Source organism: Dromiciops gliroides, chromosome 2 (genome assembly GCF_019393635.1).
Source record: "Dromiciops gliroides isolate mDroGli1 chromosome 2, mDroGli1.pri, whole genome shotgun sequence".
NCBI lineage: Eukaryota > Metazoa > Chordata > Mammalia > Microbiotheria > Microbiotheriidae > Dromiciops > Dromiciops gliroides.
This window is the reverse complement of record NC_057862.1, coordinates 181,231,548-181,255,677: the sequence shown is the minus strand read 5'-3', so window position 1 is coordinate 181,255,677 and position 24,130 is coordinate 181,231,548. Positions and strand designations below refer to the sequence as shown.

General features: G+C 40.0%; 1 protein-coding gene across 1 annotated transcript in view; it reads left to right on the top strand.

Annotated features, from left to right (window-relative positions):
• The first annotated feature begins 16,142 nt into the window (after positions 1 to 16,142).
• Positions 16,143 to 24,130, top strand: part of LOC122742619 (olfactory receptor 4F6-like) — a 76,888-nt gene continuing 68,900 nt past the window's right edge. Inside the window, exon 1 of the mRNA XM_043986966.1 lies at positions 16,143 to 16,210. The gene's annotated coding sequence lies outside the window, so the exon portion shown is untranslated. The remainder of the gene's footprint in view (positions 16,211 to 24,130) is intronic.

The window sequence follows — 24,130 nt, the reverse complement described above, 5'->3', positions numbered from 1 at the left end:
ACAATTTTTCATCTATAAAATGGGGACAATAATACTAGCACTACCTAACTCAGGATTTTTGTGAGGCTCAAATGAGAAATGCTATATAAAACACTTTGCATATTTCAGAATACTGTATTAATCCTATTCATTAATTTGATTACTATAATTACCTTGTACCTTATCCTTAGAATAAACTGTCTGCTAGGGAATTGTACAGTTAGAATATCTAAAATAGAACAATATTTTGATATAAAAAGCTATTGGAAAGAAAATTTAAAGTATTTTCTCTTAAAGTGGAAGCAGGGTAAAAATATTTGTTGGTTATGTAGAAGGTGAGTGAAAAGAAAGGCTAAGGAAGTTGAGACTGCAGGGTTTAACCTCATACATTGAAAGCAAGGTTTAAAGCAATAGAGGCTGACTCATAGGGAGTGCTATGGTCCTTCATAGCTGTTAGATGAAGCAACATGAATAACAAAAATCTATATTTTTTTATATTTTTATATAGGGGCAAGGATTATTGAGAGGAATGAGACAGGAGAAGTTTAGGGTTTGGATTATTCACGGCAGGATGCATTTACTTTATTTAGAAAAAGAAGAGATTTAAGGGGAATGGGTTGGGAAAGGGGGTTTTAAACAAAACAAAGTCAAGGGTTGAGGGACTTCTATTGGAAGCCTAGAGTCATTAGTCTTGAAATTAGGGTATTTGAAGGATATTGAGAGAGAATAATATCCAGGAATTAAAATGACCTAATCTCAAGATTTCCTGGATGATTAAATTCAGATGGCTTCTCTGAAGACACCAAAAGGATAGTGCCATTTACCAGAGAGATAAACAGTTTAATGGCAGAAGGATAGGGTCTAAACTTGTGATTTCATTATTATAGTGCGCTCCCTTGTGAGGAAATTCCTTTTACCAAAATAGATCAGCACCTTCTCTTGAGCCTATAATCTGAGAGAATTGGTAGAACCTAGAGCATGAGTATTAAGTGATTTGCCTAAGGTCACAGAGCTGGAGAAGATCATGACAAAGCACTTCAGCATCTTTGCCAGGAAAACCTAATCTAAATGGGGTCATGAAGAGTTGGACATGACTGAAATGACTGAATAACAAGCTCACACAGCAAATATGTGTCAAAGGCAAGACCTGAAGATATGTTTCCCTGGCTTCTTGGCTAACTCATCCACTACTTTGCCTTTAATAGTAAAAGAAAAGAAAAAGAACAAGTTATTACCTCTTGGTAATAAACAATGGAAGGAATGGTAAAATGAATCTGAACTCAGTGGAGGCAGTTCATTTCTTATATTTAATTGGTTTAAAGATATCCAGGAAGTTAGTTGGAGGGAAGGCTAGCAGAGTATTGAAGATTAATTTAGAATGAACAATTAAGTGAGTAATTCATAATTTCCAACTCACCTCTGAACAGGTCTTGCTAATCCTTCCTCTGTGCCTTTTCTTACACCATCTCCCCCCATTCCTCCTCCCACCATCTGAAACACCCTTGGCTTTCCACTTTACTTATCCAAATCTTTCATATGCTTCATGGTCCTCAGCAAAAGGCACACCCCATATCCTTGCTGACAGGCTCTTGCTTTATTTCCAGTTTATAATTTTCTATAGAAATAAAAAAAGCAGTAATATGGATATTTTGGTCTATATGCTACCTTTTCCCTCTGTCTTTGACTTCCTTGGACTATGGCTCTGGTAGTGATCTCACTGATAAGCAGTATATATCACGAAAGAATACTGGATCTGGAGACAAGGGAGCTGATTCTGAATCCCAGCTTTGTCACTTGCTACTTGTGCGCTCCTCAAGTCCTTTTTTCTCTTTGGGACTCACTTTCTTCATATGTAAAACAAGGGCCTTGCACTAGATGTCCTTTAAAGTCACCATTTATCTTTAAATCTCTGATCCCTGATCATATGAATATGATTATCTTTGAAGCTATACTCCAACACTATAGAAGACATGCAGGCATCTGGGTGGCACGGTAGATAGAGCTCTGGACCTGGATTTAGGGAGTAAGCATTTATATTGTGCCTATTGTGTTCCAGGTATTGTGCTAAATGCTTTATGAATATTATCTCATAGATCCTTACAACAACCCTGCAAGATAGGTGCTGCTATTACAGTCATTTTACAGTTGAGGAAACTGAGGCAAACAGTGGTTAAGTGATTTGCCCTGGGGTCACGCAGCTAGTAAGTGTCTGAAGCTGGATAGGTCTTTCTGACTCAAGACCCAGTGCTCCATCCACTGTACCACCTATCTACCTACATATCTGAATTTATGATCTGAGTTCAAATTGGGCTTTAGAAACACTAGCTGTATAAGATGGGATAAACCATTTAATCTTTGTTTGCCTCAGTTTCCTCATTTGTAAAATGGGTATAATAAAGGTACCTTCCTCCTAGGATTGTAATGAGTATCAAATGAGATATTTGTAAGGTGCTTTTCAAATCTTAGCTAGCTGTTATTGTTGTTGTTGTTGTTGTTATTATTATTATTATATTGGAACTTCCCTCCCTATGGTGGTTAAGACAAACCCACGTGGTAATTCATGTTGATTTTATCTCTGTAACATATCTTAATCTGTCCCCTTGTCCATGTTTCCATTGCCACCTCTTTAATAGAAGCTCCTATTATTATCTTTGCCTCCCATCCTCCCCCAGTTCAGCAAGCATTAATTAAGTACCTTTTATGAACTAGTCACTATGCTCAATGCTGGAATCCAGAGACAAAAATGAAACAATCTTTGCCCTTGGGGAGCTTAAATTGTATTGAGAGAAAAACAACATAAACACTGATAAGCAAATATGAAACATATACAAGGTTAATACAGGGTAATTTCTGGGGTTGGCATGAGGGACTGCACTAGAACTAAAAGGATTAGGAGTGGCCTCATGTATAAACCCTGAAGGAGGCTAGGGATTCTGTGAAGTGGAGGTGAAAAGGGAGCATAATGGATAGATAACCCCCTCTGGCTCTGGGAATCAGAGGACCTAGGTTCAAATCCCATCTTTGATGCCAATTGCCTGTGTGACCTTGGGTAAGTTGTTTTACCTTTCTGGTCCCCAGTTTCTTTATCTGTAAAAGGAGACAATTGGTCTTGATGGCATATGAGGTTCCTTCTAACATCAGATCTATGATCCTATGTACGAATTCTAGGCATGCTCCCATCATATTCCTGAACTACTGCTATAGCCTCCTAATTGGTCTTTCCATAGCCACTTTCTTCTCAATCTGTTGCCAAGTTGACCATTCCTAAAGATAGGTCTGAGCCTCCTATTCTCTTACTAAAAACTCTTCAGGATCTAATCTAACCTAGCAATTTATTATCTATCATGTGCAAGATCCTATGGTAGGTATGGTCTTACAAAGACAAAAAGAAATACAATTCCTGCTCTTAAGGAACTTACATTTTATTGGGTGAGGGGGACTATATCATATAAACAAAAAAATATATTACATGATAATTTGAGGAGGGTAGGAGTATTTTTTTTTTGGTGGGGCAATGGGGGTTAAGTGACTTGCCCAGGGTCACACAGCTAGTAAGTGTCAAGTGGCTGAGGCTGGATTTGAACTCAGGTACTCCTGAATCCAGGGCTGGTGTTTTATCCACTGCGCTACCTAGCTACCCCAAGGGTAGGAGTATTAACAACTAGGGATACCAGGACAGACCTCTTGTAGTAGAAGGCAAATGATTTGAGTTTTAAAGGCAGCTAGGGGTTATAGGTTTCAGAGGTGAAGCATGAGTATGTTGAAGGTATTGGTGACCAGCAAAAGTATGGTGGTGGGTCACACGGAGTTCAGGGAAAAGGAAGGAGGCCAGTTTGACAGGAATAAAGAACGTGTGAAAGAAAGTATTGTCAAATAAGCTAAAAAGGTAGGCTGGGGATAGATTAGGAAAGGCTTTATATATCAAGCAGAAGAATTTGCCATTTATTCTATAGGCAATAAGGAACTAACTAGGAATGCTCATAATTAGGTCAAAGTTGGGTAAGAAAGTTGAAATATAGAGGAAAGTTATTTGTATTACTACTATTACTTCTAATGATGTTTTGTCCTTTGTTTCCTAAGAAGACCAATAACATGACAGGGTAATGTCTTGACTCAGGGAAGAATTGAATTGAAGTTGAGTCAGAGTTGCACAGTCTCACCCTCTCTTCCAAAGTCATCAAATCCAGTGGCAAGACAAAAATCAGGATGACTGTCGATGGTCCAGGATGCAGTGGATGACCTTGGCATCTCTGATGTTTGACCCAACTCTAATTGCTCTACAATGCCCTCTTCAGTTGCTTTCATGGCCACTTGGAACAAATTGTTTACATTTACCTATCCCCTAGGGGGAAGTCCTCATACAAGGGTAGACAATCCCTTAATGCACTGATGGATTTGTGGCCTGTCAGTTATCCTCAACCTGGTTTAGCCCATCTGTTGAGATCACTAATAATCATGTTTGTCATTTAATAATGAGACTTAACCTTTATATAGTGCTTTGAGGTTTGCAAAATGCCTTAAAATTATCTTATTTTATTTTCACAATAACCCTGGGAGGAAGGTTCTATTATTATACTTGTTTTACAGATGAGGAGAATGAGACAGAGTTAAACTACTTTCCCAGGGTCACAGAGTTAGTAAGTATCCAATGTAAGAAATCCAAAGATTTTCCCTTTAGTTGTGCTGTCTTAATGGACAATCCATTGGAGGAGGAGTAAGGAGGAAAGGGACACAAAAAGCAAGTCTGACCTGGTAGAAAAGAGCCCCAGAGTAGTGGTGGGTTGGGAGAGGGAGGACAAGGGAAACTCAGACCCATGCCCTCATGTGTGGGGACCAAGTTTTAATTGGGAAGTGTTAGCTAAGCGGCTTGCCGCAATATTGGGGCAAGGAAGGAGACTGGCAGCCTCCCTCAAAACAGAACATGATTTATTTTAACAAGAACGAACTTAAAAAAACACACACACAAACAGGATCAGTAGGATCAAGGGAAAGGAAATAAAATGGGGAAAGGGAAATTATACAACCTCAAAAGATACCACCGCCCAGGAATCAGCTGAGAATACGCAGCAGACCTCCCGTCTTCCAGCGTCCAGCTAGAATGCCCAAATTCTCCTCCCCCAATCCCAGAAAATCCCCACACCAGCCCCAGCCAATGGGATGGCCGCTCTGACAGTCACATGACTGCCCTCACTAGGCTTCCAATCATTATAATTTTGCCAGGCCCCTGTAGGCATCGGTGAGTGGTGATGACGTGAGTCTGCCAGCGCCATGGCAATGGCTACAACCGGTGGGTGGAACACCCTGCGGTTTGCGGAGCCCCAGGCCAGTGCACGCTGAGTCATAAAAACCTCAAATAACAATTAATTCTTTACACATGGAATAATCACACTAGGTGAAGAGAGAAGGAAATATTGAGAAAAGGGGTAGGAATTAAGCTATGGGGCAGAAGAGGGATTGAGCCACCTATTGTAGTTAAGGGTGACCCTCTGGAGCTATTATAGGGAAAGGGAGTTGGTATTAGGACACCGGACAGTTAGCACCAGCTGGGGAAAGTCATATTGGGCCATTTTTGGGAGGAGCTGAGAGGTGGCAGGTGGGGTGCAGATTAGGGATTGGATCCTGTTTTAGAAGGTGGGACCCAGGAGAAGGGGCAGGATGTTGATGGTATGGCCCAACTAGGTAAATCCCCAGGAAACAAAAGGAAAGAGGTGTGTACATACTTGTGTGTATGTGCATGTGTGTATATCCTGCTAGGAAATCCCTTGGGGTCAGTACCAGGCACAAATTGGCATGTATCCCAGGCAGGACTGAGGTGGCTTTGCATCCACTTGGCAGATCTTTCCAGTACCCAAGAGAGCAAATTCCTTGTGGTGCAAGTAGCACTGGGCAACCAAAGAGAGGAGGTATATGGGGGAAAGGACAGGCTCCACAAAGGAGAGTCAGGTTTAGCATCCTGAGCAAACCATGGATGAAGTGGGGGTGGGGTGGGCCTTAGAAATGGGGTGGGAGTCTTGAAGTGAAGGGCTTGAAGACGACTTGAAACCTTGAAAGCTTTAGGACATAGAAAGGAAGAAATAATGGCCAGGTGCCAACCTGGTGGGGTAAAGCCCTGATTGCCCCACTGACCCTAGGTATAGCTCTAACTGAATGTTTATGAGTAAAGGAATGACCAAATTCCTTTTGCTTATTAAATGAATTTCAAACTCTTTTTCATTTTTTTAAAATAATAAACATTTTTAGTTATAGTTTTGAGTTCCAAATTTTATCCCTCCCTCTCTTACTCCCTCCCTGAGGCAGTAAGCAATCAGATATGGGTTAAACATGTGCAATTAATTATATAGAACATTACCATGTTAGTCATTTTGTACAAGAAAAAGTGAATAAAAGAAAAAATGAAAGAAAGTGAAAAATAGCATGCTTCAGTCTGTGTTCAATATTGGTTCTTTCTTTGGAGGTAGATAATATGTTTCATCAATGGTCCTTTGGAATAGTCCTTGGATCATTGTATTGTTGAGAATAGTTAAGTCTTTTACAGTTCTTCATCAAACAATATTGCTATCTCTGTGCACAATATTCTCCTGGTTGTGCTCGCTTCACTATATATCAGTTCATATAAGTCTTTTAAGGCCTTTCTGAAATCATCCTGCTTGTCATTTCTTATGGCACAAGAATATTCCATCACCATCATATACCACAGCTTGTTTAGCCATTCCTGAATGGATGGGCATTCCTTTGATTTCCAATTCTTAGCTACCACAAAAAGAGCTGCTATAAATATTTTTTTTCCAAATAGATCTTTTTCTCCTTTTGGGGCTGTTTCAAATGTTTTCTTGGCTTTTAGCGTTGCCCACAATCTTTCCAGCTTTGTTTCATATTATTGCTTTCCATGAGCTCTGCACTCCAGCCAAACTAGAATGCTGTCTGCTCATGGGCATGTATGCAATCTCTCATTTCTGGGCCTTTGCTCATGGGCAGGGCTAGAATTCCTGACACATGCCCCTCCTTGACAATTGTGTTTCCTACTCCTATTTTAAAGCCTAACTTTTAAGTAAGTGCCCTAAATAGTAACATTATTCCTTGGGTCTTGCACATTAGTTGGTCTATTGACTCTAATCCACTTACTATACAATATTGTTCTTTAGAGTTGTCTATATTCCTGTCCTATTCCTCTACTAAACTTAAAGGTCTTATCCAAACTTAAAATCTGTGTTTCCTAACCCCAACATGATGATATGATTATTATATTATATTAAAATGAGAATTTAGAGCAACTGGGAAGGAAAGGGAATGCAATTAACTACAAAAGTATATCTAAGGGGCAGCTAGGTGGCACAGTGGATAGAGCACCAGCCCTGGAGTCAGGAGGACCTGAGTTCAAATCTGGCCTCAGACACTTGACACTAGATGTGTGACCTTGGGTAAGTCATTTAACCCCAAGTGCCTCACTAAAAAAAAAAAAAAGTATGTCCAAAAGGGGTGTGATGACAAGTGCTAGATGTTAGAGGGAAAGGTCTTCTAAACTTTATTGTATTTTTATCATTCAGGCATGCTCTCCTGGATAGGTACACACACACACACACACACACACACACACACACACAGTTCATCATCACACTGCCATCATGAAGATAAAAATGGGAAAACCTCTCCTTTATACATACATCCACATCCACAAACAAACATATGCTGCATACATGTTATGTTAGTGATCAGTTGTGAGGTTATAGTATAATATGTCATTTTTTATTCTGTACATTTTTGAGTCACTTTGACAAATATTTGGAGTTCCTTTTGACTCTGATTCAGGAACAGCATACACATTTTGATTAATGACTTACCTTTAGCTGGCAATTATATGACTTTTCCCTGACAGAGCATCTAGGAGCATATGTCAATTCCATTCCATTCAATAACTTTGGACTCAGGCCTTTAACTGAAAACATTAATGAAAATCATTTGAGGCAATATTTGTAATGCCCACCAGATGGTGATATTTCCTTATGAAAGGAAAAATAGATATAAGATTTAATGTGAGAAAACATTCTATTTTCCAGGATTTTTTTTTTTTAAAGGAAAAAAAAAAAGGCCATAAATAGGCCTTAGTTTTTAAAAAGCCATAGCCTTGCCTCTGTGGCTGTGGCCAGCAGTGGGCTTGGACTTATGAGACCATAAAAAGGAGAGATATGGCTTCTACTGAATCCAATCACACTTTACAAAAGTATAAAATATATATCATCTCTCTATATATACATACACACATGTACATACAGAGAGACATATATAGATACACACATATGTGTATGTGTGTATATATGTGTGTGTATATGTGTGTGTATATACACACATCCATCCATCTATTTATCTATCTATCTATCTATCTCGTGTGTGCATATCTAAGTTGGTGAGATGGGGATGACAAAGCAGGAAATAGATGACTTTTGTTGTGTGGGTATGGGCAATGGGTTTGGAGAAAAGAGTTGCTTCTGGCTTCAGTTTAATACTGGAATTGGTGTGAGATTAGCATATTAAATCATCAGCAGAGTGCTCAGAGAGGAATCATGCCACGGTGAAAAGGAATAGTTATACATTTGGCATCAGATGATCTGGGTTGAAATCCCTTATTTCCTGTGTGACCAGTGGCAAATAACTTAACCTCTCTGGACCCCTGTCTTTTCATTTATATAGTAGAAGAGTTGGACTAGATGATTTATAATTTTTATAATCTGAAGCATTTTGGATGATACTATCTTTTTTCTTGTGGGCAAGTGGTCTGTGAGAATATACTGCTGTATACGTTCATCCAAATTTCGTCAATTTTGATACTTTAGAGAATGTGGAATTCTAGGATTAGTAGACATATGATATCAAGAAAGAATACTGATATAAAGGATACGAATCAGGAAATGTATGGCCCAATCACATAGTAAGAATTGGAAATCATAAGATTCTAGGATCATTAATCTAGAGAAGTAAGGAAGCTCAGAGGCCATCTAAGTGAGAAGTTGGAGAGATGCACTGGTAGCCTGGCAGGTGAAAACAAAAATTAGCTTAAAAGAAGGTCTCTAGTGATTTATGGGAAAACAAGGAAAAAAAAAATCCACAGGCTAAAATGGCATGGATGGGTTAAGATCTGGATGCAAAATATAAATCAAAGAGATCACAGATCCATTGATTCTTTATCTAACTTTTTTTTGGGGTGCCAGGCAATGAGTATTAAGTGACTTGCCCAGGGTCACACAGCTAGTAAGTGTCAAGTGTCTAAGGCTAGATTTGAACTCAGGTCTTCCTAAATCGAGGGCCAGTGTTTTATCCACTGCACCACCTAGCTGCCCCCAGATCCATTGATTCTTGAAGTATCAAATTCACTTTTATCTAACTGGAGTTAGATTTGAAATCAGTATAAATTGAAAGAACCATGTGGTTACTGTTGACCTGTAGAACCTATAATAGTTCAATATGGCAATGCTAAGATTCATTTAAAAGTATACAATCAGTCTCTTTTTTCATTGATATATAGCAGGGGGTTCTTAATCTTTTGTTGTTGTTGTTGTTGTTGTTGCAGGGCAATAAGGGTTAAGTGACTTGCCCAGAGTCATACAGCTAGTAAATATCAAGTGTCTGAGGCTGAATTTGAAATCAGTTCCTCCTGAATCCAGGGCCAGTATTTTATCCACTGCACAACCTGGCTGCCTCCCCCCCCCCTTAAAATTTTTTTTTTAAATCTTTTTTGCATCATGCACCCCAATGGCAGTTTGGGGAAACCTGTGAACTCTTTCTCAGAATAATTATTTTATTTTATTCTTTGGTTACACATCTAGTAAGTGCCACCTAGCTGCCCCAGAACAATAATAAGTGCATAAAATAAAATAGAATAACAAAGGAAACTAATTACATTGAAATATAGTTATTAAAATATTAAAAGTGCTGAGTTCACAGACCTCCTGAAATCTATTCACAGACCCTTTGGGATCCTATGGACTGTAGGTTAAGAGTGCCTGATCTAGGGGCAGCTAGGTGGTGCAGTGGATAAAGCACTAGTCCTGGATTCAGGAGGACCTGAGTTCAGATCTGGCACTTAACACTTACTAGCTGTGTGATCCTGGGCAAGTCACTTAACCCTCATTGTCCCACAAAAAAACCCCAAAACAAAACAAAATTAAAAAACAGGGAAAAAACAAAGGTGTGGCCTGGAAAGCTACATTCTTACAACATAAACATAGATTGAGAGTGCCAATAACCTGAGGGTGAATACTTGTACATTATTTCTCTATCAGTGTTTCTAGAACTTGATTTAGGATGTTTGGTGAATTATTTCAATAATCATCGGTTCACAGAAGAGCTAATATAGAAGGTGTTATAAAAACAATAACCATACAACTGTAACACAAATATGTAATCTTAGGCCTAAATATATTTGATTGTCAGCTTGCTTTGAGTATGATTTGCTTAATTCTTATTTTTTTCTTTTTCTTTTTTTTTTTTGCAGGGCACTGGGGGGTTAAGTGACTTGCCCAGGGTCACACAGCTAGTAAGTGTCAAGTGTCTGAGGCCGGATTTGAACTCAGGTACTCCTGAATCCAGGGCCGGTGCTTTATCTACTATGCCACCTAGCCGCCCCCTTAATTCTTATTTTTAATTTTCTCCTTCCTCTTATGATCACAGGATTATAGAGGAAGGGACCTCTGAGACCATCTTGTTTAACTCTCTTATTTTATAGAGAAAGAAACTGAGACCCAGAGAGGGTAAGTCATCTAAAATCACAGGTTGAGACCTTGAATGCCAGCTGGTCCAAATTCTATGCATGTGGAAACTACTGCCCAGAAATTTTAAGTGACTTGTCTCATAGGTAGTACTCATCAGAGTCAGGATTTGAACCCAGGTTTCACTGACTCCAGAGCCAGTGATCTTTCCATTATGTCTTCCTACCTGATGTCATAGATTATTTGGGGTCTCTGGGACCAGAACCCTCATTGATAACATTATATACCTTCAGAACATTTTCCTTTGAAAGATGCTGTTCTTACTCAAGCTCACATTGCCAGGAATATAAGCCTAGCATTAATTTTTAAAATGCCCTTTCTTCTCTAAAATTATTTTTTTATAGGTAAATATGCCAAAAAAGAGTTCTCTTTGATTATCTCATGAGGATTTAGGTGCCATCTCCCTCACTGCTTTCTTTTCTTCTCCCTACCAAAGCTACGTCGATGAGACTAGTGTCAGACAAAGCAGTTAATTGTTATGATGAATTCTACTTATTAAGATATTTGTGGTGGCCTTTAGAGACATGTTGTAGGTTCAACAACACACAATATTTGGATCTGAAATTTTTTATGCTGTTTCTTTATCTACTGACCCATGTTTACTTAGAATTGGAATGATATTTTTAGACACTGGGAAAATGACTTTCCATTAAAGCCATTAAAATGTGTTTTTACTCCCCCCCAACCCCCTGCCTGCCCCCTAATATTCAGGCTTTCTTTTCAGTGTTAAAGACCAAGTAAAGCTTTCTAAGCAGGCTAAGGAAATGGCAAACGGGTAATTTACAAGAGAAGATGCTACCCTCCTTCCCAGGTGACCTATTAACTTTGTCTCCCCTTGATTACCCAGGGAAAACCAACATGACTTTCTGAGACAATTCCCACCACAGACAGATCTCCCACTGGCAGCTCCAGCTTGTTGTAGTGTCACTTGGTCACTGTCCTCTACTGCTGCTAATTAGCTGCCTTTGCTTCTGTGCCAGAATTTTGTATAACTTTTTGTACTGTTGGTTAATTATGCGACTGGGAGAAGACTCAACTCTCTGACTCCCTGAAGTTGCTTTTGCCTAGTGTACTGAGAGGCAAGCTGGCTTCTGAGAGGCCCATAATGTATTAGAAATAATGCTGGACTTGGACTCGTCTTTATTTCTTTGTGACCCTGAGACTCAGTTTCCTTACTTGTGAAAAAAGGTTAGAAATACCTATCTCACAGTGTCTGTCAGGATCAAATGAGTTAATATACGTTATATATTTGAATATCTAAAATATGTTTAATATAATATATTTTGAAATATATTTTAATATAATACCTATTTTAAAATATTTTAATCATGAAAAATATATTTTTCAACATATTTTATGTGAATATTGTAATGGTGGGAAGTGGGGTACGGGTTGGATTAGGGTTGAGGTTCTTAGGAATTCCTCTTTAAAGAATTACACCCTCTTGCACACAAAACGTAGTTAGAATAAGGTGATAGTTTATTTAGGAGCAAGGGAAGGGAAGGGTAGGGGGAGGGAAACCATGAAAGAAATCCTTGGACTTTTCATGGGGAGATTTGGCATAAAGCACATGGCTCAGAGGTACCAAATCTCCTCGAACAGGAGACTGGAGGGTACTTTTATAGAGGACTGATGGGGGTGGACCATCTGCCCGTGAAAAGTTCCTTTAGTGAGAGAGGACCATCCCCCACTGGTAGTGACTAGAGGAATTGGGTGAGCAGTGGAGGACCATCCCCCACTGGTAGTGACTAGAGGAATTGGGTGAGGGGTGGCTACAGATCCCTCTTCAGAACACAAAGGCCGCAGCCACACCCAAATTTATCTCCCCCGGGTAAGGGAGACCAGAATGAAGGGTAGGAATCCCAAGCTAGCTCAGTCTGATTTGGTTCAGTTTATCTCTCTAGGCGTTATCTGTCCTCTGGTTTAGTTTCTCAAGGAGAAGATTCCTTGGTGTGCCCCAGAGAACACAATATAGACCTAATAAGCGTAAAGTACTCTAAATGTAAAGCATTCCCTCCTTCCCCTTCCCCCCCCCCCGCCCCCCGCCAAGTAAAACAACAGTTATATTTAAACAGATCATTATTCCAGTGATGAAACAGGTGGGCCTAGGGGTGACATCTGTTATTTGAATATTGCCCTATGGATGGAAAGGCAGTGTGGGAAGCATAGAAAGGTCTGTGAGATTGTGGACTGGCATATAGAAAGTAAGCAAGTTGGAATTCTTTTTTTGAAAGCGTGTGATAGTGGATTGCTACGACAAATGCCTGAGTCTTCTTTTCTACTCAGCACCAGAGTATGGACTTTTGATCAAAACTCTCTCTGTTATATGTAGCACCCGACTCCTGAGGACACAGACATAACCCCCAGATTCCCATGCCTTGCTCTGACTGTAAAACAGATCCCTGATGCATAATCTTGGCTCTGTTCCTTTCTTTTTTGGTGGTGCTTTTCTCTTTAGTAGTCCGGGATTTGGTGTGAATAATCTATTCAGATTATAGTTCATATTCCCCATTCTCTTGGCTTCTCTTACCTTTTTTTTTTTCTTTTTCTTTCTTTCTTTTTTTTGGCGTGGCAATGAGGGTTAAGTGACTTGCCCAGGGTCATACAGCTAGTAAGTGTCAAGTGTCTGAGGCCAGATTTGAACTCAGGTCCTCCTGAATCCAGAGCTGGTGCTTTATCCATTATGCCACCAAACTGCCTCTCTATCCCCCACCCCCTCACTTTTTATATCACTAGTTGTTTGCCTTATTAATTCATCTCTAATTCAAGAACACATTATAGAAGGGCATTATACAATAGTAACAGAAGCAGAAGCAGTACAGTACAATCTACTCGATCCCAGCACCCAGGTGTTTCCAATCAATCAACATTTATTGAGTATTTACTCTGTATTAGACACAGTGCTTGCAAATAGAAGAAAGATATCCCTGGCCTCAAGGAGCTCACATTCTAATGGGGGAAGACAACAAACAAAGGGAAGTTCATGGTGGGGAAGTGATATGGAAGTGTGTGTGTGTGTGTGTGTGTGTGAGTGTGTGTGTATGTGGACTCTTGTGACCTGGATGGGGGGACTAGTTCACCCAAAGAATTGGAGGCTCATCACAAATCTTATAAAATAAAAAGAGATTTATTAGGAAGACAGAATCACTATGGAAAAACTGTCCCACTTGAGTGAGATAAGACCTGGTCTTTTGTATGTTTACAAAACAAAGGGGAGAAAATTACAAAGCAAGTGGGAGGGAAATGCAAACAACAGGGAGGGGATTTTGGAATAATGGGGGACCTGGAAGATAGGAAGCACCCATCCATATCTTGCAAATCATCTTGCAGACCTTGGTGTTGCTCATCAGCATACCAGAGTTGTGCGGAGCCACAGTGCACTCCTCTGATGGGAGGCAGAGCTGCTTTTCCCTTGGAAAAGTTTAAGGATTCCTTGGGTGTTGATATCTTTAGTTTCTTGGGGTCCCACTACATTCCCACCACAGAAGCCTAGTTCTAGGTAAGATAAGGTAAAAAGGACCCACCTATCAGAGCCCAGGGTGGTTCAAGGAGCCGAGATCAATGTTCATTTGGGTGCAGGATGGGGATGAGGATGAGGAAAAGTATTAAAGGATTACTGTGTGTCTGCCAAGTGCTGGGATAAACAACAAAAAAATAAAAACAACCCCAAAACAGTTCCTGTACCCAAGGAGCTTACAGACTAATAGAGGGACAACCTACAAGATACATACAAGGTAGATGGAAGGTAATCTTAGAGAGGAAGACAATATCAGGGGAGAATGGGGAAAAGCCTCCTATAAAAGGTAGTGTTTGAGCTGATTCTTGGAAGAAGTCAGAGATTCCAAGACCACAAAACAAGACAAGGCAACTATCATTTGAGTGCTTACTATGTACTTGGCATTGTTCTAAGTCATCTTGAGGATATAAATACAAGTAAAAAGAAAGACAACCCCTGCCCTCAAGGATCTTACATTCTAATGGAAGAAGATAACACAAAAAAGAAGCTTAAAAGTTATTGTGGGGGGCAGCTAGGTGGTGCAGTGGATAAAGCACTGGCCCTGGATTCAGGAGTACCTGAGTTCAAATGTGGCCTCAGACAATTGACACTTACTGGCTGTGTGACCCTGGGCAAGTCACTTAACTCCCTATAGTCTCGAAAAAAAAAAGTTATTGTGAAGGGAGAGGAAGTATCTGGCAATGGTAATGAGGTGAAGAAAATCTGAGCAGAGCCAGGAGGGCAGTGAAAGTAGGCCAGCTTGGGCCCTTCTCCAAAATGGAGGCCTTGGGAAGAGCTCACCAATGGAACAAAGAGATTGCCTTGGCAGAAGACTATTCTAAGATGAGGAGGTTCTAGTTGTTGAGATCCAGAAAGTCAGAGGCAGGTCTGGGAAAGGAGGTGAGGAAGCAGATCATCCTAGGGCATGGGGAATGTCGATAGAAAGGCAAGGAAGTAGAACGGGTAGCATAATGCGAGAGGAATAGAACGTAAGTCAATATGAAAAGAAGGACTATATGGTACATGAAAAGAAATAGTTTATAAGAATGTTGGAAAGCTAGGACTGGGCCAGGCCAGGCTATTAGCTAATAAAGACCATTTCCTTTTTTTTTTTTTTGCTCGGGGCAATGAGGGTTAAGTGACTTGCCCATGGTCACACAGCTAGTGTCAAGTGTCTGAGGCCAGTAGCAATTGCTCCTTTTTAATGGGAAAATAGAGGCACATTGGTAAATGTAACTAGGAACAAGACTCCTGAAGCCAATGATTTTAAGCTGTTTTTAATCTTTTCACTTTTCACCTCAAATAAATTTGCAACAAAAGAATATTAGACTTGCTTATAGCAAAATGTATCCCTGGTAGTTCACTCACTCAGCTTTTTATATGCTGTCAGAGCAGAACGAGGAACTCACTTCTTTGAAAAGGCTATTGGTAATAATTGCTGCCTCCCTATCCCCACAAAGCAACTACTTTGCCTCTCTGACTGTGGTTACACCATAGTACTTGGGTATGGCTTTTATTTGAACTTTTCTTTTTTTTTTTTTTTTACCTTCAAGAGAATGTCTATCTGTCAAATCTGTGGATACGCATTCTATCATTTGTCATTCCAAATAGATACATTCTCACAGGACATTATTTCACATCAACCAGAACATTATTTTCCCTCATGTATTAGGACATGTCTCTGCATTTCCTCTACCCTCCCTGTTTCATTGCCAGGTAAATGTTCCAAGGTTTTTCCCTTAGGAAAAAAAAATGTGCCTCTAAGACACACCTACCAGGGGAAGCCATTCATGAGCTGGATCTCAGTAGTATAAATAGATCAGTAACGTTCAGGGAAAGTACTATTTTTCCTTTGTAGGGAAGAACTTTATAGAGTTCATTTTCTTGAAAAGTGATTTTAAGGAGGACGGTTAAGGAGGAATCTGGCTTTCTCTGATCCCCGATGCTGCCTCATATTCTGTGTCAGGACTGGTGGGTAAGAGAGATTATTTTAAATTCTGTCATACCATTTCACAGCTGTTCTTTTTATCCTTCTAACTTCATTTCTATTTAGGTCTCCCATGCTCCCCCATCTCTCCTTGCTATGTTTCAATATTTCTTCATTCATTATGAGATATATTATCATTAAGTTGCATCATGAATTGGAAAATCAGACTCTTCCAAATAAATATGTAGAACCTTTAGATAACAAACTTATTCGAACCTCAGATTTCATGTTCACCCCCATCTAAATAATGAATTCTCCCTATAGCATCATCAACAAATGTTCATCTAGTCTCTGCTTGACAAATTCCCTGTTAGGTCAACTCAATCCCCCTGGAGGCAACTCCATTCATTCCATCAACATTTATTAAACTATGACTATGAGTAATGTCCTGTGCTGGCACTCTGGACACAGAGACTATCATGGAAACAATAGGTAGCCACTGAAGATGTTTGAACAGAGGTGTAACATAGCCATTTGTGCTTTAAGAATCAGTTTGGCAACAGTGTGGAGGATGAATTGAAGAGGAAAGATATTGGAAGCAGAGAGACTAATTAAGAGTTAATTACTAGAGTGAGAAGTGCTGAAGCTTTATATAAAGGTCACTTGTCTTTCATTCAGAAGATCTAATTTTGTGTCCTGAACTTTCTCAATTTACTTAAATAAGATGAAATATCTTCATCAGTAAAATGGAGATAATAATACTATCTATTGTAAAAGATTTTTTAGAAAAGTGCTTTGTAAGCTGCAAGAAAGATAAATGCAAGACACTTTTCACGCTATCTTTAATAGCTGTCTTCATGGGACCTGGGGCACACAGCAGATGAGAATTTATAGGATCTAGTGCTGGACTAGACCTTAGACAACCTCTAGTCCAACTCCCCTCATTTTATAGTTGTAGAAAATAAGACACAAAGGTAACTTACCTAGGCAGAGGTAAGTAAAGGGAAGGGGAGCCAGCTTTAGCAAGCCTAATTGCTCCTGGCCCTTGTGAGAGAGGGCAACTTCATTAGATGCCCTTTTCTTTAATAGAAAAATGGCAAATTTTTATAGTAAAAAGTCCTGGACTAGATTGTAGTTGTTGTTTGCTAATAGCTTGCTCTGTGATCTAGGGAAAAGAATTGTTTCTCTACTCATTAAGTAATGGGGTTGGTCTAAATAACATTACAAATTCCTTCCAGATCAACCAAATTCAAGATTTCTAATTTCTGCTCATTGTTTTATTAAAGTGTGAACTTCTCCATCGAATTTGAAGATGGATGAAGAAGATACTTTCTTCACCCCTGAGTGATTACTTGGGAGACTGGGGAACTCATCATCTGGAGTACTTGGAGGGTCACAAACAGTGACTACACTTTCTGAATAAGGAAAGAAGTCAGATATGCCTTCCCCACCTTTTTTAGATGAACTTAGGAAATTCTCCCTTCCTTCCTCCATTCCTTCTTTCCTTCCTTCTTTCCTATGTTTCTTTCTCTCTTAGGTTCTGTTCTTAGGATCTCCTCCAAAATTACAGAATTAGCTTTAGACTATTCAGACTTATTTTTTAAACCTCATTATCAGAAGATCATGTGGAATAGGTATTAGTAGATGGCACCCTCTCTCTACTCCTTTTCCCTTCTCATACCTTTACTGTGTTTACCCCTATATATAGTTCAGTGGGTTCCAACCTCTGAAAATATTTAAGAACAGAGTATAATAAGTTAAGTAAACTCTTGCACAGGGGCTGAGTGGATGCCTTTGATAAGTGATTCACTTTTTTTCCAGTTAAACTTAACCTATCAAATTGCTGGAACATGCAAGAAGTTAATCCATCATCTACCCCTCCTGGTATTCAGACAGTGCAAATTATCTAGTAGCCACTGACTATTTTCCCCCTTTACTCCACCAGATATAGTGCCATCTTCTATCTTATAAAAAGTCATAGAAAGGTCATGAAAGATTGGACATAACTGTGTACTGAGGACATATTCATGAAGCACAAGAGATTCTGCTTCATGCTTGAGAAATTATGGTTTAGAATGGGTAGGCACTCTGTGATAGGAGTGGTATTTCACTGATGACTTTTTTCCCTGCCCCTTCAACCAACATGGAGTAGGCCTAGGACAAAGCTGCACCAGGACCTGATTGGCCCAGCTTCCCTAATGCAGCTTCATGATCATCTGGGGGCGTAAAAAGTCTCAGTAACATGGAATCTGGGCCTTTTGGACTTGGTGGGTGCCTAAATACTATGGGAGTAGCTATATTCTGCTGACCTGATCACCAGAGATGTTACCATACGGAGATGGTGGGGGAGAGGGCATGCTACATCTAGAGAAGTCAAGTTCCATTCTATCTTTGTATGCCTTTGATGTGTTAGGGAAAAGTTATATTATAGGAACAGCATTTCCCTCATGTGGTTGCCTTCATCTCCATTACAACATTAATAGAGAAGTAATATCTTTCAACCTCTTTGGGACCCAATATTGTAGGTATTAACTACATAGGATGTTTTGGATAACTAAGGGTTTTCATTTGACCCTACCAACAATAACATGATTAGAAGTTGCTAAAAAGGCTCACATAGATACTAAGCCTAATATTCTTTCCCTTCATAGACTGTCCTCTGTAGTCTATACTGAATAATCCAAATGAGGAAGGGGGTTAAGATGATATCTCAGGCTTGGGTGGGGCTGAAAGTCCTCTAATGTTTAGCTGTTGGGTTTCTCTGTACAGTTTTCCTAGCATGCCCCATAGGCAGACCATCAAATGCTTTCTTATGAACCCCATGTTTCAGAAGTCATACCCAAAGCTCCCTGGGGTTATTATCATCCTTCTCTGCCCATCTAGCAGGGTGGAAGGGTCTGTGACTACTCTCTCCATTCCCAGAGTGCCAATTTGAACTGACAGCAGTATTTGTCCAAGGCATAACTGCTAGAATTTCATCAATTAATTAGCTCACAACTGTGTTGTTGTGTGGTGTGTGTGTATGCGGGGCGACCAATAGCTAAAATCTGAAGTCATTTGGGGGAGCTCCACCAAGAAGACAGGATCTCATTGTCCTGGATATAGCCTGAAGGGGGAGAGAGAATGAGAGAGAGAGAGAGAGAGAGAGAGAGAGAGAGAGAGAGAGAGAGAGAGAGAGAGAAAGAGAAACAGACAGAGACAGAGAGACAAAGAGAGAGAGAGTGTGTTGTATAAATCCAAATGATCAAATACATTTCCTTTAAGAACTTCACCCTCTCCCTTGTAGATGCAGTTGACTATATAAAAGTAGGCCCTTAGAAAGTTCCCCCAGAGTATGGAAGTCCATAGCAAAGAGCATTCCATTGTTGGTTTCATTAGACCATTGAGCCATTGGTTCCATTATCCTTTGCTCTGGGGGCTCATCAGGTTTCTCTTTAAACAGCTTCAGCTCCTTGGTGGTGAGGCTCCACTCTGCCCCTATCCCCCAAGATTGGGAGACAGCCTCTTCCTCCTTCTGGGAGCAGTATATAGCCTGAAGATGTATTATCTTCATTGTGGGGAAGCTAGGTGGTGTAGGGGAATAGAACACTAGCCCTGGAGTCAAGAGGATCTGAGTTCAAATCTCACCTTAGACATTTACTAGCTGTGTGATCCTGGGCAAGTCACTTAACCCCATTTGCCTTAAATATCTGGGGCTTCTCCAGTCATCCTGATGTATATCTTGCCACTGGATCCTGATGGCTCTTGAGGAGAGAGTGAGGTTGGTGACCTTGCACAGCCCTCTCTTAGTTCCCCAATCTCTTTTCTGATTCTGTTCTCTTTATCTGGTCTTACAATTCTATTTTATTTTATTTTTGCTGGGCAATGAGGGTTAAATGACTTGCCCAGGGTCACACAGCTAGTAAGTGTCAAGTGTCAAGTGTCTGAGGCTGGATTTGAACTCAGGTGTTCCTGAATCCAGGGCTGGTGCTTTATCCCTCGTGACTCTATTTTAGCAAGAGGACCCTGAACCTTTAGGTCAGAGACCATAGGGTAGGTTCCTGACTGGAGCCTATACTCATAAAGAGGGATTCTTTTACTTGGCTCAGTCACCAACTCCATTAAGCACCTCAGCATTCATTGGATAGTCCCTGAAAGTTGAGAGCTCACTCAGTCTTTAGCTGCTGCATATGCAGGTTCAGTTTATTTTTAGTCTTACTATGCAAGTGGTCTAATATATGCAAAACAGTAAACAACATTCAGGCAATGCTGGCCTTAGTGTTTTCTTTATACTCTCTGGCAGCCTTTCCCAACACCCAGAGGTTTTGTGTGTGTGTATTTTTTTTTTTTTTTTGCGGGGCAATGAGGGTTAAGTGACTTGCCCAGGGTCACACAGCTAGTGTCGTGTCAGGCTGGATTTGAACTCAGGTCCTCCTGAATCCAAGGCCAGTACTTTATCCACTTTGCCACCTAGCTGCCCCTAACACCCAGAGTTAATCCCTTTTTCTGAGCTGGATCCTGCCCCCTGTCCCATAGAGAAGGCTTTCCACGTATGATCAGGGGGCTCATGAGACAGGGAACCCTGTAGTGTCTCACCATGCAATTCAGAGTCTTCATATTTATAGGGATCTTCCTCCAATTTAATAGTAATGTGAGCCATGAGGCCATCTTGCCACATCCCAACCTGTCAAAACTATGCCAAATGTCAGATCTCTCATCTTCAGGTTCAGTTTTGGGATGAAATAAGATACTCGTAGGGGAAGGGAATAAACATTTATATAGTGCCTACTATGTTTAAAAACACTGTGCTAAGTGCTTTTAAAAATATCTTATTTGATCCTCATAACAATGCCAAGAAGTAGATGCTATTACTATCCTCATTTTATAGTTGGGCAAACTGAGGCAAAAAGATTAGGTGACTAAGCTATTAAATGTCTGAGGTCAGATTTGAACTCAAATCTTTCAAGGCCAGTCAATGTTCTATCCACTGCACCATCAGCTGCCTCTAATTACTCAATTACTCACAAGAAATTGAGCATTTAATAAGGGAGGTTTACTTTGCCTAGCAAATGAAATAATATTTATAAAGTGCTTAGCACAGTGCCTGGCATATAACAGATGCTTTATAAATAACTTGTTCCTTTCCCTTCCCCTCCTTCCCTAACGCAGCAAGGACATGAGCAAGGACACAGCTGTGTCTCAGCTTCTTTGGATTCAGGAGTCTTATGGAAATGGGTCTGGTCAGCATGATAACAGGGTAAGGAAACTCTTGTGGTCTTAGGCAACCTATGAAGTCTGAAAGGACCAGACTTTATGTGCCTGGGACTTTTGTGCCTATAGATGACTAGGAAGCTACATCAGGGAAACTGAGATCAATCTGATCTCAGGGGTAACTTTGTCCTGAACCTACCCCATATTGGCTGAAAGGGTGGAGAAGGAAGGTAGAGAAAGTACAGAGAATAGAGAGTATAGTATGGAGAGGAATGAAGACTTGTTTGGCCTTGATGTTCTCCTTAAAATGGAGGTTCTGGGAGGAACCACCAAATCAGAGGGAACCGCTAAAGGGCTGAGGGCATTTCCAATGTGTGAAGTCCAGGGGTAGATTGAGCTTTCAGAGTGAAGAGGTTTTTTTTTTTTTTTGGTTTGTTTTTTATTTGTTTTTTTTTTTTTAAATGACATGATAGAAAAATTTGGGAGAGTCAGAAGTACATTGTGCAGAGAAATTTACTATGTGTATGACCTTGGGTAAGTGTCTTAACCTCTCTTTGCCTCAGTGAATAAAATTGGTATAAATTTTGTATAACCTTTCTTTGCCTCAGTGTATAAAATTTATATAAAATTTGAGTGAGGTGAATTAGATGATCTTCGTAATGAGGCCCCTTTCAGCTCTAAATCCTTTCATTGCTTGCAAAGGAGCCTTGAAAATTCACATTGGCCTGATCAGCCACAGTTGGACAAACTATACACTGACCCTGATATTGTGATGTAATTTTTTTTTGTCTGGCAATAAGGGTCAATGTACAGTTTGTCCAACTGTGGCTGATCAGGCCAATGTGAATTTGCAAGGCTCTATTGCAGGCCAAATACAAAAAGTCCATATGAATATTTGGGATGGAGAAGTCTCTAAATTTGCACATATTCAGCCACATCAACATTTATATCCTTTGACACTTTTCCTGGATATTCTCTCTTCTCTTCTCTTCCCTGTATTATTCTCCTTTACTGGATCTTCATCTAGGTCATGTTCACTAAGCATGAGTGTCTTCTCTTCTCCTCTCTTTTAATATTGTCTTGGTGATCACTTGGTGATCTCATCAACCTAATGAGTTCAAATGCAGAAGATTGATTTATCCAGCCCAAACCTCTCTGCTGAGCTTTACTTTTTTGTAATCACCAAAGGTCTCTTGGACATCTCAAACTGTGTATCCTATAAAGTCTCAAACTAAATATGTGCAAAACAATTCATTATCTTTCCCTAAGAAAACAATATACTCCATCTGCTGCTTCAGTTCATTTTTACTGGCTGTCCCCCATGCCTGATATTCTCTCTCTCCTTCTTCCTCCTGGCTTTCCTGACTTCCCTCAAGTTTCTTTTCTTTACTTTCTTTTTTTGTGAGGAAATTGGGGTTAAGTGACTTGCTCAGGGTCACACAGCTAGTAAGTGTTAAGTGTCTGAGGCTGGATTTGAACTCAGGTCCTCCTGAATCCAGGGCTGATGGTTTATCCACTGCACCATCTAGCCGCCCCCTTTGATGTCATTTTGATCCTCTTTGAGTATGAAGGACAACAATGAATGAATGATCTATATCTATGTATCTATCTATTAGTATAACTCACTGGGAGAGGGGGAAGAGAGACTTAAAAAAGTTTCCTGGAGAAGGTGATACTTGAGCTACGACTTGAAGTAAGCCAAAGAAGTACATAATAGCAAGTGAGAAGGCATGGAGTAAGGAGATGGAATATGATATGCTAAGAACAGAAAGTAGGTGAGTGTTGCTGCATCATATAGTACTTGAGTGGGGAGATGAGTAAAAAGCAAGAAGGCTGGAAAGCTAAAAAGAAGCTAGAGTTTTGAAGATTTTGAAGCCAAAAGATCATGTTATATTTGATCCTGAAGGTGTTAGGAAGCCACTGGAATTTAGAGAGGTGACATGGTCAGATCTGCACATTAGGGAAAAAAAGCATAAGAGCTTTAAACAGAATGGTGCTGTGTAAATGGAAAGAAGAGGATGTATACTAGAGATGTCAAAGGAGGAAAAACAAGACTTGGCAACAGATTAGATTTGCAGGGTAAAGGAGAGTGAGAAGTCAGGGGTGACACTGATGAAAGCCTGAATGACTGGGGGGATGATGGTGCTCTCAACAAGAATAGAGAAGTTGGGAAGAGGAAAGGGTTTTTGAAGGGAAATAATGAATTCTGTTTTGTACATATTTAGTTTGAGACTTTATGGGATACACAGTTTGAGATGTCCAAGAGACCTTTGGTGATTAAAAAAAAGTAAAGCTCAGCAGAGAGGTTTTGGCTGGATAAATCAATCTGGGAATCAATCTTCTGCATTTGAACTCATTAGGTTGATGAGATCACCAAGTGTTCACCAAGACAATATTAAAAGAGAGGAGAAGAGAAGACACTCATGCTTAGTGGGCATGACCTAGATGAAGATCCAGTAAAGGAGAATGATGCAGGGAAGAGAAGAATGAAAGAAGAGAATATCCAGGAAAAGTGTCAAAGGCTCAAAGTTGATGAGGATTGAGAAAAAGCCATTAGATTGGACAATTAAGAGATAATTGATAACGTTGGTGAGTTGTTCTTGTTTGTCCTTGGTTCTCGAAAAGGACCAGGACATCTGGGTGATGCCATGATTTACACTGGATTGGATTCCAGTGGCATAATATATATCAAGACCACTGGAGATGGTCCCAGATGTGGGTTTTTTTTTTTTTTGTGGGGCAATGAGGGTTAAGTGACTTGCCCAGGGTAACACAGCT